The sequence below is a fragment of the Schistocerca gregaria genome, chromosome X (assembly GCF_023897955.1).
Source record: "Schistocerca gregaria isolate iqSchGreg1 chromosome X, iqSchGreg1.2, whole genome shotgun sequence".
NCBI lineage: Eukaryota > Metazoa > Arthropoda > Insecta > Orthoptera > Acrididae > Schistocerca > Schistocerca gregaria.
The window spans coordinates 862683466-862705612 of NC_064931.1; positions in this window are offsets into that span (position 1 = coordinate 862683466).

Consider the following 22147-nt stretch of genomic DNA (forward strand, 5'->3'; position numbering starts at 1 on the left):
TGCCAACTAGCTCTGCAGATGACGAAGAAATTGAAGAAATGTAAGATGAAATAAAAGAAATTACTCAGATAATGAAGGGACAAGAAAATTTAATAGTCAAGGGTGACTGGAATTCGGTAGTAGGAAAAGGGAGAGGAGGAAACGTAGTAGGTGAATATGGATTGGGGCTCAGAAATGAAAGAGGAAGCCACCTGGTAGAATTTTCCACAGAGTATAACTTAATCATAGCTAACACTTGGTTCAAGAATCATAAAAGAAGGCTGTATACATGGAAGATTCCTGGAGATACTAGAAGGTATCAGATAGATTACATAATGGTAAGACAGAGATTTAGGAACTAGGTTTTAAATTGTAAGACATTTCCAGGAGCAGATGTGGACTCTGATCACAATCTATTGGTTATGAACTGTAGATTAAAACTGAAGAAACTGCAAAAAGGTGGGAATTTAAGGAGATGGGACCTGTATAAACTGAAAGAACAAGAGGTTGTAGAGAGCTTCAGGGGAAGCATAGGGGAACAATTGACAGGAATGGGGGAAAGGAATACAGTAGAAGAAAATTGGGTAGCTTTGAGGGATAAAGTAGTGAAGGCAGCAGAGGACCTAGTAGGTAAAAAGACGAGGGCTAGTAGAAATCCTTGGGTAACAGAAGAAATAATGAATTTAATTGATGAAAGGGGAAAATATAAAAAAGCAATAAATGAAGCAGGCAAAAAGAAATACAAACGTCTCAAAAATGAGATCGACAGGAAGTGCAAAATGGCTAAGCAGGGACAAATGTAAGGATGTAGAGGGTTATCGCACTATGGATAAGATAGTTACTGCCTACAGGAAAATTAAAGAGGCCTTTGGAGAAAAGAGAGCCACTTGTATGAATATCAAGAGCTCAGAGGGAAACCCAGTTCTAAGCAAAGAAGGGAAAGCACTTGAGGACAATATTATGGAAATGGAAGAGGATGTATATGAAGATTAAATGCGAGATATGATACTGCGTGAAGAGTTTGACAGAGCACTGAAAGACCTGAGTCGAAACAAGGCCCCCGGAGTAAACAACATTCCATTAGAATTACTGACGGCCTTGGGAGAGCCAGTCCTGACAAAACTCTACCATCTGGTGAGCAAGATGTATGATACAGGCGAAATACCCTCATACTTCAAGAAGAATATAATAATTCCGATCCCAAAGAAAGCGGGGGTGACAGATGTGAAAATTACCGCACAATCAGTTTAATAAGTTACGGATGCAAAATACTAACGCGTATTCTCTACAGACGAATTGAAAAACTGAATGAAGCTGACCTCGGGTAAGATCAGTTTGGATTCCGTAGAAGTATTGGAATACGTGAGGCAATACTGACCCTACGACATATCTTAGAAGCTAGATTAAGGAAAGGCAAACCTACGTTTCTATCATTTGGAGACTTAGAGAAAGCTTTTGACAATGTTGACTGGAATAGTCCCTTTCAAGTTCTGAAGATGGCAGGGGTAAAATACAGGTAGCGAAAGGCTATTTACAATTTTTACAGAAACCAGGTGGCAGTTATAAGCGTTGAGGGGCATGAAAGGGAAGCATTGGTTGGGGAGGGAGTGAGACAGGGTTGTAGCCTATCCCCAATGTTATTCAATCTGTATATTGAGCAAGCAGTGAAGGAAACAACAGAAAAATTCGGAGTAGGAATTAAAATCAATGGAGAAGAAATAAAAACTTTGAGATTCGCCGATGACATTGTAATTCTGTCACAGACAGCAAAGGACTTGGAAGAGCAGTTGAACGGAATGGACAGTATCATGAAAGGAGGGTTTAAGATGAACATCAACAAAATCAAAAGGAGGATAATGGAATGTAGTCGAATTAAGTCGGGTGATGCTGAGAGAATTAGATTAGGAAATGAGACACTTATGTTGTAAAGGAGTTTTGCTATTCGGGGAGCAAAATAACTGATGATGGTCGAAGTAGAGAGGGTATAAAATGTAGACTGGCAATGGCAAGGAAAGCGTTTCTGAAGAAGAGAAGTTTGTTAACATCGAGTATAGATTTTAATGTCAGGAAGTCGTTTCTGAAAGTATTTGTATGGAGTGTAGTCATGTATGGAAGTGAAACATGGACGACAACTAGTTTGGACAAGAAGAGAATAGAAGCTTTCGAAATGAGTTGCTACAGAATAATGCTCAAGATTAGATGGGTAGATCATATAACTAATGAGGAGGTATTGAATAGGATTGGGGAGAAGAGACGTTTGTGGCACAACTTGACAAGAAGAAGGGATCAGTTGGTAGGACATGTTCTGAGGCATCAAGGGATCACCAATTTAGTGTTGGAGGGCAGCGTGGAGGGTGAAAATCGTAGAGGGAGACCAAGAGATGAATACGCTAAACAGATTCAGAAGGATGTAGGTTGCAGTAGGTACTGGGAGATGAAGAAGCTTGCACAGGGTAGAGTAGCATGGAGAGCTGCATCAAACCAGTCTCAGGACTGAAGACCACAACAACAACAACAATGAGTAGCCAAAAGAACCCGTTAGTGTGAAACCATCGGGAACTGCATTAATATCAAACTGCAAGAACTTGAGACAATACGTGGACTCTTCTCTTCGCTGGGTTACCTATTTTTGTTATTTAGGATTCTCTGCGTCCTAATGCAAATGGAACTTCACATTCATGAGGCGTTTTCCGCTATTCTTGACAAACATCAGCAACTTGTAATCACTGCGAGCTACAACTGTGTGATGATCATTGTACAGTTTGCCAGTAGTTGTGGTGTTGTTGTTGTCAAACTGCTTACGGTAACGTGGCGCACATAATTTAGCACTGACGACCTACTTAAGTAAAGATAGTGTTGCGGGGTCGTCGCTTCTCTTTATTTGGCTTTAGATTGAGTAATCCGATTTAACGAACATGGTACTACATTCGCGAGCTGCTAATGATACAGTATAATTACGGAGATCATCGTGAGGGAATTACATTAATTCTGCAGTGAATTGCTTAACAAATATTACCTTCAGCTGTGCAGCTGGAATGACTCATTACACAGGTACTCTATGTCGCACTTGGTTAAGTGATCAGTTCGCTGCAATCCTGCTTCTACTGTTCGTAAATACTTGTATATTGACTATTCGTTATTTGACTAAATATGCACTACAATCTGATCGATCTGATTCGCATGCATATGACATGGGTTAGCGCCGTCACAAAGCATAAGGGCTGTACGCTGTTGAATTCCCGTTACATTGATGGCAAGACAAATGTTCGCATCCGGCCGGAGTGGCCGAGCGTTTCTAGGCGCTACAGTCTGGAACCGCGCGACCGCTACGGTCGCAGGTTCGAATCCTGCCTCGGGCATGGATGTGTGTGATGTCCTTAGGTTAGTTAGGTTTAAGTAGTTCTAAGTTCTAGGGGACTGACGACCACAGCAGTTAAGTCCCATAGTGCTCAGAGCCATTTGAACCAAATGTTCGCAAATCACCTCTATTGCCTCAAAAAACAATTGCATTTTAAATATCGAAGGACCGACGTCCACACTGTCACAGTGCATTGAAATACAGCAACAACGACAGATGAAAATTTGTGACCGACTGGGCTTCGAACCTGGACCTCCTGCTTACTAGACAGACGGGCTGACCACTGCACTATTTTTTTTTAAAGTTTGAGAAATTCAGCACCAGGTAGGCGGAGGCAAAGAGGGCAGGGGTCTAAGATCCGAGGCCTGCCACAATGCCTCCCCCATGCCCGTCACTGAGTAGCTGCATTATTCCCATGTATTCCCATGTATTCCATGTTTGTTCCCATATATGCCTTAACTTATAGAACAAAACTGAAGTAGTAATTAAGGTAAAATAAATTAAAGACTGCCGCCTCCAATGGCGTGCGTTCCTTGTAGAACATAACTTATAACAGTGAAAAGGGTAACGGAAAAATACTAAACAAACATTCATTCAGAAATATATTCACAATTCAAGTTATTATGCATTGGATGCATATGAGGTTTGAAAGGAAGCCATATATTTTGCACCAAATGAAAGAAATTTCGGAGCCAGATTGGTTTTGCCAAATTAGAACAGTTCTGATTTTAAAGCCAACATAAAAGAAGATTCCAGGAATAAAAAAAAGTGAGTGAATAGTATTCTGCTTCTAATCAATAAACTGTCCACCTCTTTGTAGCCCACATAAAGCAATACACAAAAAATTTTGAAACCATTCCTTATATTTGTTATTCTTCTCCAGCTTAAAATGTTCTTCTGGGATATAAAAAATGTGCTCTTCTAAGTTCGAAGTTTTGTTTGTTAAGACGTAAAACACAAACTGTCCCAAAAGCCACGAATAACTGTTATTCTTTGCGGACGGGTAACATTTCCAGACAGGTTGTAAAGTTTCAGTTATCGGTATATGACTTTCTGCTGTTCTGTTGATAGTGCTAATTCCTCCGTAGTCCAGTCCCAAATTCTGATTCTATTTTCACATAAGAAGATGTGCGCTACAGTTTCTACAAGCTGACATTTGTCGCAATATGGAGATGGTCTCAATTTGATTTTCAATAATCGTTCCGCTGTGGGTATGGTTTCGTTTACAACGTCGTACCATACGGCACTGACTCTAGTTGGTAGAATTTTATTGTTGGTAGTTATACAGACGTTCATCGAGTTTTTAGTAGGTTAATTTACCAGAATTGGGTTGTGAAGACGATGTCTAGTAATAGAATCATAGACGGTTATAGTGTTGCTTTGTGCTGGTGGAAGTCTTATACAGCTCCAATCGCCATAGTACTTTCGGGCGTAATCTAGGTTCAAATGGCTCTGAGCACTATGCGATTTAAATTCTGATGTCATCAGTCGCCTAGAACTTAGAACTAATTAAACCTAACTAACCTAAGGACATCACATACATCCATGCCCGAGAAAGGAATCGAACCTGCGACCGTAGCGGTCGCTCGGCTCCAGACTGTAGCGCCTAGAACCGCACGGCTACTACGGCCGGCGTAATCTAGGCTGGCATCTGTATGTGCTACATTAACAGGAGCGTTCCTGTCCCCAGGATCTAACGACAGGAACAGAAGTTTCGTGATTCCTGTCTTAGTGGCATGTATTAGTTTAAAAGGCCGACCGTAGTGGCCGTGCTGCTCTAGGCGCTTCAATCTGGATCCGCACGACCGCTACGGTCGCAGATTCGAGTCCTACCTCGGGCATGGATGTGTGTGATGTCCTTAGATTAGTTAGGTTTAAGTAGTTCTAAGTTCTAGGGGACTGATGACCATAGATGTTAAGTCCCATAGTGCTCAGAGCCATTTGAACCATTTTTTTAGTTTAAAAGCACGTCTTTAATTCGAAGTCCTCCGTTTTGCCTCTGCAAAGTCGCCGTGTGGAAAGATACTTTGAAGATATTTTGTTTCGACACATACCAAGAGGCTACATCTAGTATTTTACGTGCGGTGACCTGCGGTGTCGGTAAGACTGCTGCGACATGATATATTTTGGTAAGTATGTATGTATTTATAAACTGAACTTTCTGCAGTCGGTCTAACGATCGCATGTCATGGTCCTTCAACAAGGTTCCGATGACATTAAGTTTCCTCTGCCAATTGTTCGTAGCCATGCGCTTGGGATTCACCCTTAACCACAATCCGAGTTGGAGTCTCTCTTCAGTTACATCTAACCAGTGCGCACTTACTGCACTATTGTAAGAACCGAGATGCAGTATTTGGATTTGAAATACTTGTAAATTTGTCGTAAGATCTTATGGGACCAAGCTGCTTGGGTCATCGGTCCCTAAGCTTACACACTACTTAATATAACTTAAACTAACTTACGCTATGGACAACACACACACCCATGCCGGAGGGAGGAGAAAAAATGTTCAAATGTGTGTGGAATCTTATGGGACTTAACTGCTAAGATCATCAGTCCCTAAGCTTACATACTACTTAACCTAAATTATCCTAAGGTCAAACACACACACCCATGCCCGAGGGAGGACTCGAACCTCCGCCGGGACCAGCCGCACAGTCCATGACTGCAGCGCCTTAGACCGGCTAATCCCGCGCGGCCCGGAGGAAGGACTCGAACCTCCGACGGTGGACACTGTCGGGACACAGCAGCCAACCTCTCTGTAGCACCTATCTACAGACACTCCTCGTCAGACGCGAATTCCCATCTTTGCCGCATACCACATGCGGTAACCCCCCCCCCCCCCCTCTCGTCATCTATTATTCCACTCGCTCGCGGCCACATTGTATTCTCGCGAGGGTTCGGACGATGACGTGCGTCTAGCACTGAAAACTTTCGATGACCCGTCGAGACCCGAATAATTATACAGGATATTTCAGGAAGAATAGTAAATATTGTAGGAGGTGGCAGTATAGACAAATTGCAGAAAAAATGCCATATAACATACGTCCAATTTTTATGGCGAACATATAGCTGGGTTCAACGCATTTTCGTTTCCTATGTTCGTCCTTACAGGACCCACTTGTCTACACTTCCAGCGTTATTGGAAGAGGTCCATTTGGCTACAGGAATGCGTATGTTCCTCCAGCATGACGGGGCTCCTGCACATTCTAGTCGTCAACCTAACATTTCCCTGGAGATAGATCAGTAGATATGGGTACTTTTCTTGGCCTTCAGGGTCCCCAGACCTTATCTCTTTCGATTTTTGCCTGCGGGGATGCTTAAAGGCGAAGTATACTAAGACAAAGTAAACCCAAGAGCCAATTTTATCTTTCGGATTATGAATAATGCACCTCTCATAAAAGAACGCAAAGACGACCTCAGAAGAGCTACACAAGGTGTTATCAAGAGAAGTCAAATGTGCATTGAAGTTGGTGGGGGAATTTTTGAAAATCAACTTTGAACGTCCTCATTTGCCTTTGCTTTGAGTTTTTTAGAGTTCGTACTAACAGCTGTATCTCTGTACTCAATAAAAAGTGGACGCATCTATATGGTATTTTTATGCAGTTCGTCTGTACTACCACCTGCTAAAATATCTACTATTCCTCCTGAAACACCCTGAATATGGATATATGTGTTGTGTCTGTTCTTTCGGACATGTCCGAAAGAAAAGACACTACGTAACCGGGTTCAAACCTGGTCAGGTACCGCCGAATTGCTCAACACGTGGGGCGTGAGGTCTCCACAGTACATCGATGTTGTCGCCAGTGGTCGGCGGAAGGTGCACGTGCCCGTCGACCTGGGACCGGACCGCAGCGACGCACGGATGCACGCCAAGACCGTTGGATCCCACGCAGTGCCGTAGGGGACCGCACCGCCACTTCCCAGCAAATTAGGGACACTGTTGCTCCTGGGGTATCGGCGAGGACCATTCGCAACCGTCTCCATGAAGCTGGGCTACGGTCCCGCACACCGTTAGGCCGTCTTCCGCTCACGCCCCAACATCGTGCAGCCCGCCTCCAGTGGTGTCGCGACAGGCGTGAATGGAGGGACGAATGGAGACGTGTCGTCTTCAGCGATGAGAGTCGCTTCTGCCTTGGTGCCAATGATGGTCGTATGCGTGTTTGGCGCCGTGCAGGTGAGCGCCACAATCAGGACTGCATACGACCGAGGCACACAGGGCCAACACGCGGCATCATGGTGTGGGGAGCGATCTCCTACACTGGCCGTACACCTCTGGTGATCGTCGAGGGGACACTGAATAGTGCACGGTACATCCAAACCGTCATCGAACCCATCGTTCTACCATTCCTAGACCGGCAAGGGAACTTGCTGTTCCAACAGGACAATGCACGTCCGCATGTATCCCGTGCCACCCAACGTGCTCTAGAAGGTGTAAGTCAACTACCCTGGCCAGCAAGATCTCCGGATCTGTCCCCCATTGAGCATGTTTGGGACTGGATGAAGCGTCGTTTCACGTGGTCTGCACGTCCAGCACGAACGCTGGTCCAACTGAGGCGCCAGGTGGAAATGGCATGGCAAGCCGTTCCACAGGACTACATCCAGCATCTCTACGATCGTCTCCATGGGAGAATAGCAGCCTGCATTGCTGCGAAAGGTGGATATACACTGTACTAGTGCCGACATTGTGCATGCTCTGTTCCCTGTGTCTATGTGCCTGTGCTTCTTTCAGTGTGATGATGTGATGTATCTGACCCCAGGAATGTGTCAATAAAGTTTCCCCTTCCTGGGACAATGAATTCACGGTGTTCTTATTTCAATTTCCAGGAGTGTATTTATTTACAGATCGTACAAAATAGATACATGTTTCAAAGTTTTACTGACCTTCAGAGTATTCACCAGCATTGTGTATAACCTGTTGCCAGCGATGTGGAAGTCGTATGATATTCTTAGCCGTGCCAGTTGTGTTGAAAGTTCGAGCGGTAGGTTTATTGCCCAACGAATTTGTAGCAGTTCTGAAGCGAATACCTGAAGTGTTTCCTTCGGTTTAGAAATCGAGTTGAATTTACGAGCGCTTAAATCAGGGGTGTGCAGTAGGTGGTATAGCACTTAGGAGCCCCATCAGTCAAACAAATCAGTAACAGCTTGCATTGTCCTGCAAAATGATGGTCAGGTCTTACAGAAAGTGTCATCACTACTGTCTCTAAGCTGGTCGTAGGTTGTGTTCCAAAAATGAACGGCATAGAGACAGAAATGATGACACTTTCTGCAGGACCTGACCATCATTTTGCAGGACAATGCTGAAGCACGTACAGTGCAAGCTGTTACTGATTTGTTTGACTGATAAGGCTGCTAAGTGCTATACCACCTACTGCACTCCCCTGATTTAAGCCCTCGTAAGTTCAACTCGATTTCTAAACGGGAGGCGATACTTCATGGCATTCGTTTCAGAACTGCTACAAATTCGTCGGGTAATAGACCGCGCCGCTCGATCTTTCAACACAACTGGCACTGCTAAGAGTATCCTACAATTTTCACATGGCTGGCAAAGGGTTATACACAATGCTAGTGACTACTTTGAAGGTCAGTAAAACTTTGAAACAGGTATCTATTTTGTTCGAGTTGTAAATAAATAGTTGCCATTATTGAAGTTCCAACCCTCATATTAAATTTTCCTGGACCAACATTTGGCCATAGACAATGCATTGGCTGAAGCTTTCGCCACCTCTTTGGCAGTGCACATAGCTGGACACACACAGCATTGCAACAGGTGGTCTGTAGGCTGTTCAGCACGATGCTCACGCAGCATTGTCTCCACTGTGTGGCCGCATCTCCATAGGTTGCATCTGCAGTTGACCTTAATACAAGCAGGAAAACTAATTTTAAAAAAAGTCGGTATGGACTTTTAGTTGTGCCTCATTTGTGCTTAGAGATCTCTGTCATTTTCATCTGAATAAGGGATTGCTAGCATACTTTCTCTCAATATTGTCTTATACCGTAATATTTTGTGGGAGTGTAGATAAAATTAAAATAAAACTATTTATCCTAAAGAAGAGTGCAGTCAGAATATTGGGTAGGCTGATAAAGAAACATGTTCACAATGTATCTTCAGGGACATAGGGATTCTAATATCTGCATATCAATACATTCATTCCCTAATGGAATACATGGTTCAAAACAAGAGGGAATTAAAGGTAAACTGTACAATAAAGTAGCAGAATATTAAAAGTGAAACTTTTCATATAGACTATGGATACCTTTCTAGAGTTCAGAATGGAGGTTCTTTTTATATTCTGGTTCAAAAGTTTATAACAGATTGCTGGTAGACTTCAGGCAGGAATACAGAATTACCATATTCTCAGAAACAAAGTAAAACGTACCACACTGACTACTTCTATCATTTATGAAAATATATGGAGTTACAAACACTTCTCATAACATAAAAATATTATCTGTTGTCGCATTTGATATATTACGTAATTGTGTTACCGTACATTACTTGTTTGTATAAATACTAGCAGCAGCACTTCCCATCCAGGAGTTCTTGGGTGTGGTTACAAAGTGACAATACACTATATGATAAAAAGTATCCAGACACTCCCTACAACATACGTTTTTCATATTAGGTTTTTAAGGCTAGCTGCAAACAATGGCGTAGCATAGGCAGGGGGGAGGGGGGGAAGGGGGAAGGGGGATGGAGAAGCGGCTGTTCCGCATTGGGTAGCTCCGTGTAGGTCAAAACTGCCTATGTTCTGCGCCGCTAGCTGTAAAAAAAATATATTTTTCTACACTTCATTTCTGATGTTTATGTGGCAATTAGGCAACTAGAGAGACTATTGACTGGACCTGACCCTTTTGCACATTTTACGGCTAAAATTGAGTGCAAACGAAAATTATTCTCACATAATACTTGAGACTGTGATATCAGTGGTCTTAGTTTGATGAATGTTTCTTTGTACAGGGTGTACTGTTAACATAGCTTGTCAGTCACTAAGCTGCTATAATGTGGTTGTGTTGTGAGGTGTTTGTGCTGTTATTATTTGGTGGTAATTAGATATTTGAGATAGTAAGATGTAGGCAATCGATAAGTTTACTAGGAAAGGTACTGTTATAAAAAATTTAGGTTGTGGATGGAGGAGATACCCGGTTTATGGTCTCCTGGATTCAGAAAGTATATTTTCACAGAATGTGTAGCTGAGTATATGTACCGACGTAAGTGCAGTAAATTTTAGTTTCCTTCAAAACTATGTTCTCTAGATAGTAATATGTGTTTACTACAAAGACATAGCTATTATATTTTTTAAATCATGTAACTTAGATAGCACATTCTTGGGGTGCAGCGCTCTTTTCTGGACCATTTCATATTTTTAAATTATGAGTCAGATCAAAATGAACAGACAGAAATTTATTTTGCCTATTCTGAAACATTCTATAGAAATCTAGTTTGGCTCAAAATGGTTCAAATGGCTCTGAGCACTATGGGACTCAACTGCTGTGGTCATCAGTCCTCTAGAACTTAGAACTACTTAAACCTAACTAACCTAAGGACATCACACACATCCATGCCCGAGGCAGGATTCGAACCTGCGACCGTAGCAGTCGCACGGTTCCGGACTGCGCGCCTAGAACCGCGAGACCACCGCAAATCTAGTTTCTTTCATTGTCTACGTGTTTAGAATAGTGTAATCGGACTCAGTACTGTTGTTATTGTTTCACATTAAACTGCCCTTATTGTACATCTGACGTGATGCGAGTATTGGCATTCTTCTAAAATCGTGCCTGATCCCATGTGAGTGAGTATTTTCTGTTTCAAGATATAGTCTAGGGAAGATCAAATAAAATATTTTGTAATTTGTGCATAGGTAAATGGAATTATTTACGAATTATTTTTCTTTACTTCGTTGTAAGGAAGGTGATAAGGTATTTCTTTGTTCTTTATGCAAAATACCTGAAAATTCTGCAGAATTAATTTGTGATGATGATGAATCTATGAGATGGTTCTCTGACTTTGAACATGATAAGTTCGAAGAAACTGAATACATCTGTATCTCCATACATACTTCGCTAGCTACCGTATGGTTCCCTGTACCACTACTAGTTATTTCATTTACTGTTTGAGTCACAAATAGAGTGAGGGGTAAACAACTGTCTATATGCCTCTGTACGAGCCCTAATGAATCGTTCTGTGGTCAGCCTCAAATGCATACTGGTTACGTCACTAGTCACCACGACCATGCACAAGAACCGACTAGCCAGTAGCTGGAATCTTTTCTTTGTACCCAGCTAGTCGCACGAGGCTAAACCACAACTTCTGGTTGGTCACTGACTGCAGACCTTGTGAGACAAGCAGGTATGGCTTGGACGTATACAGTAGTTCTAACGAATTCCATCCTGACATAGACCCTCAGTTTAAAAAATACACTTTACTCTATCCGAGACAGTGATGCTGTTGACCACACACTTCGAATTTCTCACTCGAAATGTAAATTTCTCACTAAAGTGTCGTTCTTGTTGTGGAAATCCTGTACAAAAATATGGCATAGTCTGTTTTTCCAGTAAATATTCTCTCGCCATCTAAAAATATCTGTTCTAATAAGATTAATATCTGTTATGTCGTGCATCTTTGGCTCATGACAAAGTGCTAAGAGCATGCTCTACCTCTTTTACAGGACGCTTCCTCACTTTCGAACTCTCTTAAAGTAATCATATGGTTTATCACATACAAAGTTTATTTTATACTATGTATCACATTCTAAAACCGGTAATACAGACCGAGCGAGGTGGCGCAGTAGTTAGCACACTGGACTCTGTGGTGTTTCAAAAGTCTAATCAGGAAACATCGCATTTCTTTACCGCTTGAGCGACGCCAGATAAGAAATGTTAAAATATTTATTTATTTATTTGTAGTATGTTAAGTGGAGACTTGTTATTTAAAAAGATTTTGTTTCTTTTCTTTCATGTCGAGCGTGGCAGCAAGATGATCCAGTGTGGAGTCCAGACGCTGCGGACGACGAGAGCTAACCACTATTACATCGTAGTCGACGGCCGGCGGCTGAAACATCATGCTGACCATTATTAAAAGATGTTTTATGTTTTTTTATATAAAATTAAAAGGGAGTTCAAGGTTGAAGTTGGAATGATAAAGTTTGTAATTGGTTGTCAATTGGTTATCAACTGTTAAATAAACTTCGAGTTGGAAGTTGAAGCAAATATTACTTATGTGTGAAATTTGCAAATTTTATTAAAATTCAGACTTCTTGAAAAGATTCCGGCAGAATTTTATCAGAAGTGTGGACAATCTTCAATAAGTAACTAGTTTAAAGTTTTATTAATGAGAAGTCGACACGTATTGACATTTTGAAAATAATCGATACTGTGAAGTGTATTAAAATTCTGTTTTAAAACTTTATCGCCGATTGTGGTCAAGAAGATCGGTTTTAAAGTGGAGTATTTCGTTAAATGAGAACAAGATTGATTCTTTAGTGACATTAATTAATTATTTAAGGAAAAATTTGGAGAATGTCAATGTGTTCTAGCAAAGATATCAAGGAGTGTCAGACCGCATAAGGAACATATAAGAAACTCTGTCACTTTGTTGAAGTGTCAAAATTTTTTTTTACGATAAAACTTTTCTACAACATGGACTGGTGAATTTTGCTGCGTCTATCCTTATCTTCTAGGTTGAATCTGCTACAGCTTATGTTTTTCTTTATGGATTTTTCAAGTAACTGGGAAAAGAACTGATCTGCGGCCGATCTTCGATATTGGGTCTACGGTTAGGCTGTTAAGCCTGTTGGTTTGCAGATTGCCTTTCTTTCCCCTGCTGCAGACATCGTTGCTGAGTTGCTGCGACAGGATCGGCGGTTCAACGCAACTCGCATTCGGGAGGATGACGGTTCAAACCCGTCTCCGGCCATCCTGATTTAGGTTTTCCGTGATTTCCCTAAATCGTTTCAGGCAAATACCAGGCTAGTTCCTTTGAAAGGGCACGGCCGATTTCCTTTCCAATCCTTCCCTAATGCGAGCTTGTGCTCCGCCTCTAATGACCTCGTTGTCGACGGGACGTGAAACACTAATCTCCTCCTCCTCCGAATCATATCTGTGGTACTCTAGCTCTCGCTCTCATGCACCCAGCGGCACGTCATTGATATCAAAGTGATAGGTTAATTAACTAAACGGATCATGAGAGTAACTTTCCATGGTGACTGATTTATTTCCAACTGTCGGATTACACTCGCCACCCAGTTCAAATGGGGATACCTAGAGCGAAGACGATGTTCTTTTCGAGGAACACTATTGAGAACCGACATTTGAAGCTGATCGCAGAAGGATTCTTCTGCCGCCAACATACACTGCGCGTAATGACGACAAAGATAAGATATGATAAATAAGCGCTCATAAGGAGGCATATATGCAGTCTTTTCTTCTCACTCTATTTGCGAGTGGAGTAGGAAAGGGAATGTCTATTAGTGGTACTGAGCACCTCCATCACACGCAGTAACATTTATTTATCTATTTACATTTTCTTTCCGTGGAGCCATCGTAATGATGGCTTTTGCAAACATCAGACTTAATACTATGGTTATATTTACACTTATAAAATACACTATATTCTGTAGCTGTTGCTTCTTATGTCTATTTTTTACATTTATCACATTACAGCTGTTACAATCACTACCTTAAAATTCGTTGAAAGAATATAAACATTTTTCTATTAGAACAGATTTTAATTTTGTTTTAAAAACATTTCCTATGTACGTTCTTAGAGCGTTTGGTAGCTTGTTATACCAAATCAAACCACTGATATATGGTCTTCTATCAGTCATTTTTAACTTTGCTCTGTTACGGTAATAGTTACACTTTGTTCTAGTGTTGTGACCATGTACAGTCTTAGACATAAAAACTGACCGCCGGCCGGCCGCCACAGAGACTAAGTCCGAGTCATTCACTTACGGTAACCAATAAAACTGACCGCCCCTGACAACACCTCGGAAGTGATTATAGCTGTGTCTCAAAGTTGCGGGTGGCAAGGGCCGCAAGATCCTCATTATATTTCAATGAGTCTTATTCCCATTTCTGTAACTAGGTTTAGGGGCTAGAGTGCAATTACTTATAATACACTCCTGGAAATTGAAATAAGAACACCGTGAATTCATTGTCCCAGGAAGGGGAAACTTTATTGACACATTCCTGGGGTCAGATACATCACATCATCACACTGAAAGAAGCACAGGCACATAGACACAGGGAACAGAGCATGCACAATGTCGGCACTAGTACAGTGTATATCCACCTTTCGCAGCAATGCAGGCTGCTATTCTCCCATGGAGACGATCGTAGAGATGCTGGATGTAGTCCTGTGGAACGGCTTGCCATGCCATTTCCACCTGGCGCCTCAGTTGGACCAGCGTTCGTGCTGGACGTGCAGACCACGTGAAACGACGCTTCATCCAGTCCCAAACATGCTCAATGGGGGACAGATCCGGAGATCTTGCTGGCCAGGGTAGTTGACTTACACCTTCTAGAGCACGTTGGGTGGCACGGGATACATGCGGACGTGCATTGTCCTGTTGGAACAGCAAGTTCCCTTGCCGGTCTAGGAATGGTAGAACGATGGGTTCGATGACGGTTTGGATGTACCGTGCACTATTCAGTGTCCCCTCGACGATCACCAGAGGTGTACGGCCAGTGTAGGAGATCGCTCCCCACACCATGATGCCGCGTGTTGGCCCTGTGTGCCTCGGTCGTATGCAGTCCTGATTGTGGCGCTCACCTGCACGGCGCCAAACACGCATACGACCATCATTGGCACCAAGGCAGAAGCGACTCTCATCGCTGAAGACGACACGTCTCCATTCGTCCCTCCATTCACGCCTGTCGCGACACCACTGGAGGCGGGCTGCACGATGTTGGGGCGTGAGCGGAAGACGGCCTAACGGTGTGCGGGACCGTAGCCCAGCTTCATGGAGACGGTTGCGAATGGTCCTCGCCGATACCCCAGGAGCAACAGTGTCCCTAATTTGCTGGGAAGTGGCGGTGCGGTCCCCTACGGCACTGCGTGGGATCCAACGGTCTTGGCGTGCATCCGTGCGTCGCTGCGGTCCGGTCCCAGGTCGACGGGCACGTGCACCTTCCGCCGACCACTGGCGACAACATCGATGTACTGTGGAGACCTCACGCCCCACGTGTTGAGCAATTCGGCGGTACGTCCACCCGGCCTCCCGCATGCCCACTATACGCCCTCGCTCAAAGTCCGTCAGCTGCACATACGGTTCACGTCCACGCTGTCGCGGCATGCTACCAGTGTTAAAGACTGCGATGGAGCTCCGTATGCCACGGCAAACTGGCTGACACTGACGGCGGCGGTGCACAAATGCTGCGCAGCTAGCGCCATTCGACGGCCAACACCGCGGTTCCTGGTGTGTCCGCTGTGCCGTGCGTGTGATCATTGCTTGTACAGCCCTCTCGCAGTGTCCGGAGCAAGTATGGTGGGTCTGACACACCGGTGTCAATGTGTTCTTTTTTCCATTTCCAGGAGTGTAGTTGCAACTATGAATGTTCCAACCCTCGTACATACATAGTAGCTACTTCTGTTTTTAATTAGCATTATACACACATGTAACTTAATGTATATTTCCATTTTATATTTCCGTTTTAATTATTATGACCCATTTTATACTTTTTCTTTAATTATTATGACACATGTAGTTAATTTACTATAGAGTTCTTTGATATGCATGAATGCTTTTGCCACAATAAATTAAATAAATAAGCACCTGCCCTCTTATCTAAGACACCGAAATCCATGGTCTTAACTTTCCACAAACATGTGTGACTCCTATATATTTGAATAAATTCAGCAGTGAGCTCCCTAAAGCACTGATGCATATCAACCTTTTAGAATTCAGTGTGTACACAAAGACAAGAAACACTAGACTGGACAAGCAGCTGATCCAAACAAGTTTCACATGCCAGATTTGCGGTCATCTTCTGTCCGTATGCTACGATTTGTCTGTGCAAGTGTCATTTGCACCCACAGATTGGAGCAGTTTTGCTCAAATCTCTAACTCCAATTTCCAGGTTTGCACATGTCTCATATTTGCGCTAATAGCATGCCCACACCAAGGAGCCCTTGACCTACACAATACCATCTGTCTGTGCAGATGTGATGTTTGCAGACGTACCATTGTGTATGGGTTGGCCTTTACACAGTACGAAAGTCATGTGAACTGAGAGCCAAATCGGTTGAATTAACTGTTTTTACTCTTCTATAAACATACTCACAGATATCCTTACTCAACAGGTGACTCCCTGAACCTATTAAAATCCAGCAGATGTCAGGGCTTCGAACACTGCCTACTCTACTCAAGCCAGAGCCTTCAATATGACAACACCATGCAGCTGTTAAACAGACAGCCAGACTCATAGAATGGACATCTCATTGCATGTTAAAAGCAAGGCTCTTTTACTGTCTAATGCACGCTACAGTGCTTTTAACATATGCACGAAAGAATGAATCACCAATATCTTCCCTTTAAATATCCACAAATGTAATTTTAACAGGTGTAGAAAATTATGAAACACAAAAACAGAACATTGTGCACAGTGCAGACATCAAATATTGTATATGACAGGACATGTCACTGGTCATACATAGACATGGGCGAAAACAAAATTTTAAGGAATGACAAAAATTGTGATACATGAGGAATAAAAATTGTGTAGCTGTTGTGTAGGTAACAAGTATAGTGCACCAATGCAACATGTATGGTATCCAAAAACTATTGTACCATGGGAGCAATAAATGAGAAATTGCTGTATTATACTGAGGCGACTAAAGTCATGGGATAGCAACATTCACATATAGAGGTGGCAGTAGTATTGCATATACAAGATACAAAATGGCAGTGCAGTTATTTGTTCACAGGTGATTCATGTGAAAAGGTTTCCAACGTGAATGGGGCCACATGACTGGATTTAACAGACTTTGAATGTGGAATGGTAGTCGGAGGTAGATGTGTGGGACATTCCATTTCGGAAATCATTGGGGAATTCAGTATTCCACAACCCACAGTGTTAAGAGTGTCCTGAAAATACCAGCTTCTAGGCATTTCCTCTCACCATGAACAACACAGTGGCCGATGGCTGTCATTTAAAAACCAAGAGCAGCAGTGTTCAAGTAGATCTGTCAATGCTAACAGACAAGCAACACTGTGTGAAATAACTACAGAAATCAATATGGGACATAAGACGAATGTATCCATTAGGACAGTGCAGCAAAGTTAGGTAGTAATGGGTTATGGCAGCAGACGACCAACACAAGTGCCGTTGCTAACAGCACGACATCTTCTGCAGCACCTGTCCTGGGCTCTTGACCATATTGATTAGATCCTATATGATTGAAAAAACCGTGGCCTGGTCAGATGAATCCCAATTTCAGTTGGTAAGAGCTGTTGGTAGGGTTTGAGCGTGGTGCAGATCCCACAAACTTATGTACCCAAGTTAGTCACAAGGTGTCGTGCAAACTGGTGATGGCTCCATAATGGTTTGAACTGTGTTTACATGTAATGAACTGGATCCTGACTATTTTTGGCTACTTGAAGATGATTTTCAACTGCTAATGTGCTTTAGCTTCCCAAAAAATAATGGAATTTATATTGATGACAACTGTCACCAGGCTACAACTGTTGGCGATTGGTTGAAGAACATTCTGGACAATTCGAGTGAATGCTTTAGCCACTCAGATCGCCTAACATTAATCCCATTGAAGATTTATGGGACCTAATTCAGAGATCACTTGGTGCGCAAAATCCTGCACTGGCAAAACTTTCACAATTATAGACAGCCATGGAGGCAACATGGCTTAATGTTTCTGCAATGAACTTCCAACGACTTGTTTATTCCATACCATGTTGAGCTGGTGCAATATGCCATGCGAGAGGACGTCAGACATGGTATTAGAGGATACCCCATGGGATGTCAGACATGGTATTAAGGGATACCCCATGAATTTTGTCACCTCTCTGTATATATACAATATACATAATGAGAAACTGGATGAACATGTGTGTACTACTGTAATTAATATGCAGACAATAATGAAAGATGGTAAATTTATTTATGTATGATGGTGTAGATATGCAATGAGATATTTTATATGTAAATTGTAAAGATAATCATCAATTTATAAATGTGTTACAAACTGTATGCATTTAACAAAAAAGTGCATGAATATGTTTGACTTCAGCTGACAAAGCCAGATGCATGGTAAACATGCTAAAAGGCAAATAAATAAACTTCTAAACATCATGCTTGCTTTTAATATCGTTTCTATAATAATAATAATAGTACTACTACTAATAATAATAATAATAATAATAACTGTAAGAAAATTCGCCTTTACAGACAGAGCAGTGGTCTTTGGGAGCCTAGGGGAAACATATTACCAGAAGTTACACATTTTGTAACAACAGAAGTCAAGACGATCATAATTGTATTTCGCTGATTACCTCTAGTGGGCCATCTTCACAGTGTTTCCAATTCTCGTGATTCTAGCTTGTGTAAAGTAGATTGTGGCTTTGACAAAGTGTATGTAGCATAGAAAAATTAGTAATAGAAGCAATAAAATACTGCATATAAAGATCTGGAATATGGGGTTGAAGATTGAATCCACATTTAGAAAATCATCAGGACTCAGTAGCATAAAAAACATATTGTAATTTCGGTGCATGCCATTAAGCGATGTGCAGTCTAGGCTTTATAGCTATAGAGAGTAACAAAGATAAGTGAAAACAAATGCCTAACACTGTTTCACCAAATCATTCAAGCCATAAAGAACAAAGCACAACAGCCAGAAGTAGAATTGGAAAGTTTTGATAGCCAAATTTTGTGTATCACCGAACACTGGTGCAAAGGGAAGGAAATTGAACACATTACATTAGCCTCATATGACCTTGCATGTTACTATAGCAGAATCTCAATGAATGGTGGAGGTTCATGTAACTATGTAAAAAAAAGGTATGTCATTTTAAGTTAGATATGATCTTTTAGATCTAGGTGAGGACAAACATTTTGAACTTTGCACTGTTGAAATAATAGGGCATGGCATAGCAAAAAAATTAGTCATAGTTTGTGTGTACCACTCTCCCCAAGAAGACATTTATATATTCTTCTCAAAACTGAATCAAAGCTTAGACAAGGTTTCTGGACCAAAAGCAAATGTAATTATCTGTAGTGACTTAAACATTAATATGATGAAGCCTGAGAAGGCTAGCAACATATATGTGAATATTCTAAGCTGTTATGGAATATCCTGCCTTGTTAATTGTCCAACTAGAATAACGAAAGAATCTTCCTCATCTATAGATCATGTAGCTACAGATATTGATGGTAAAAAATGTCATATTGTTGTCCAAAACCTGGGCCTATCAGATCACCTATGCCAGATGTTAAAAACTAACATTCATGTAGAAACTCCTCCTAAACTGTGTATGTACAAAAGAATGTTTCCCAAATCAGCCCTGTATGAGTTTAAATCCCAGCTAGAATATGAAGATGGGAGGGGGGGGGGGGGAGTCTATACAGAAACTAATGCAAATCAGAAATTTATCAAGTTCATGTCAATTTTTAAACTCAGATTTGAAGAGATGTTTCCCAAAACTCTTTATCAAATTAAAACTACAAAGAGAGATCAATGGGTGACTATTCAAAAAATCCTCAGAAACTCTCAGATATCTCAAGTGTAATCCAGAAGTTCTGCAATTCTACAAAAAGTACAGGAAAATATACAGAAAGGTGCTGCTAGCCACAAAAAATCTTTCAAACAACAAAATATTACTTCAAGTCGAAAACAAGAGCAAAGCAGCCTGGAACATTGTCAAACACGAAATATCTAACTATGCTAAAAAGGACCTCAATTATTAAAAACAAAGATGTACCAGTAGGTAACCCTAAAAATTATCTGATTTCAGTATTTCAGTAGTATTGCAAAAAAAATACAGCAGAAATTTCCAGATATGTATGATTTACCTTCTCAGAACCAGCCAACAAACTCAATGGTTCTCTTGCCAACTACAGAAAAGGAAGTGGCACTCGTAGTACACCAACTAAAAAATAAAACTTCAGTAGGACTTGATGAATTCGCAGTCTGCGTAATTAAAGATTGTACAGAATAAAAATCTTGCGGTGTATATGAACCGTCAATTCAGGATAAAACTCCAAGCTTTCGACCATTACCTCCATGGTCATCGTCAGGGCTAAAACTGACTATCGTCAACTATTTTTTTTCCTTTATTGAATTTCAATTTCCCCCCTCCCCCCCCCCCCCCCCCCCCCGAAGAGGGCGGGCTGGCAGCAGCTTAGCACGCTGCTCTACAGCCTACAGACTTTTTAAAAACGTGAGAAGAAAAGAAACAAGAAAAACAGGCGACAAAACGGTGACTTAAATTGTAAAAACCGCTAAAAATTGTGGAAAGTTAAAACATAAAGCAAAGGGGTTGGCAATGTTAATAAAATACACAGGAATCAGACAAGTAACATAGTAGACACACAATTAAAAAAAACATGGCGACAGTTTGGTTTCTGTTCGCAAGAGATAAAAAATCACACCGAGCGACAATATGACAGCTATTCGCAACACTTCCCAAAAGACATGCAACACGGAACACTCACTGTAAAACACTGCACGAAAATGTCGGCACGAAGATGACGCTCCCTAGCCAAGGGCAGATTGGGGGAGGACCTGGATGAGGAGGAAAACAAGGAGGAAGGAGAGGAAAAAACGAAAGGGGGGAACCAAAGGAGGTAGAGGACTCATAAGGGGGGGAGAGGGAATGGGAAAAGGCAGAGGAGGGAAATGCAAAAGGACTCGGTGGAGGGAAGGGGGACAGAGAGAGGGCAGGTAGGGAAAATAGAGGATGGAAGGGGGGAGAGGGAGCCCGGGAAAAGGACAGAGGAAAGGAGGGGGGTGAGGATCAGAGTTGATAGGAGGGATAAATAGAGGGAGAGAGGGCATCATCCTGGAGGGGTAGTTGATGGAAGCCACCTTACGAAAAGAGATGAAGGGTGTAGAGATGGAGGTTAGGGAGGATACAACAGTGAAGGCGTGGCAGGGGGTGGGGATGGGAGAGGAGAGGAGCAACCAGGGAGTGAGAGGGATCAAGGCGGCGGGAGGTGTAGAGTATGCAGATATGTTCAAGAAATAGGAGCAGATGGGGGAAAGGAATGAGGTCATGGAGGATCCGCGTGGGGGTCGTGAACTAGCGAGGCTCCATCTTTCATATGCATTGGTGGCAGAACATAGCCTGCTTAACAAGCATAAGATTTTATTTGAAGAAACCAGAGTAATAGCCCACGCATTGAATTATGGGGACTCTGTGATCCAGGAAGCAGTCGAAATTAGACTTAGCGATAATAACTTTAACAGAGACAACTGCTATGCACTTAGCAACACTTGGAAGAGTGCACTGGATAAAGAAAAATCGCACAGAAAAACTTCCCGCACTTTACCTCCTCATTCAAGGGATTGCGCTGCAAGCAACGCGGGATAGAAACTGCATCTATGGAAGTAGAGGGCACCACTTCACTACGCGCCATATCGTAGTTGCTTTGACGTATTCCAGCCAATCAGAAGCCGTCCTTTGCATATAAAAGTGTGAGCCTTATAGTTCCCGACAGTAAAGTGTAAGGCCGTTCTGTTAACTAGAAGACCAAAGCAACTGCGCAAACATCAGCACTGCAACCCAATAACACTACACACGCCCAATACGTTTCCGCGAGAAGGTCAAATATCTCGGTGTCTAGCTGGACAGG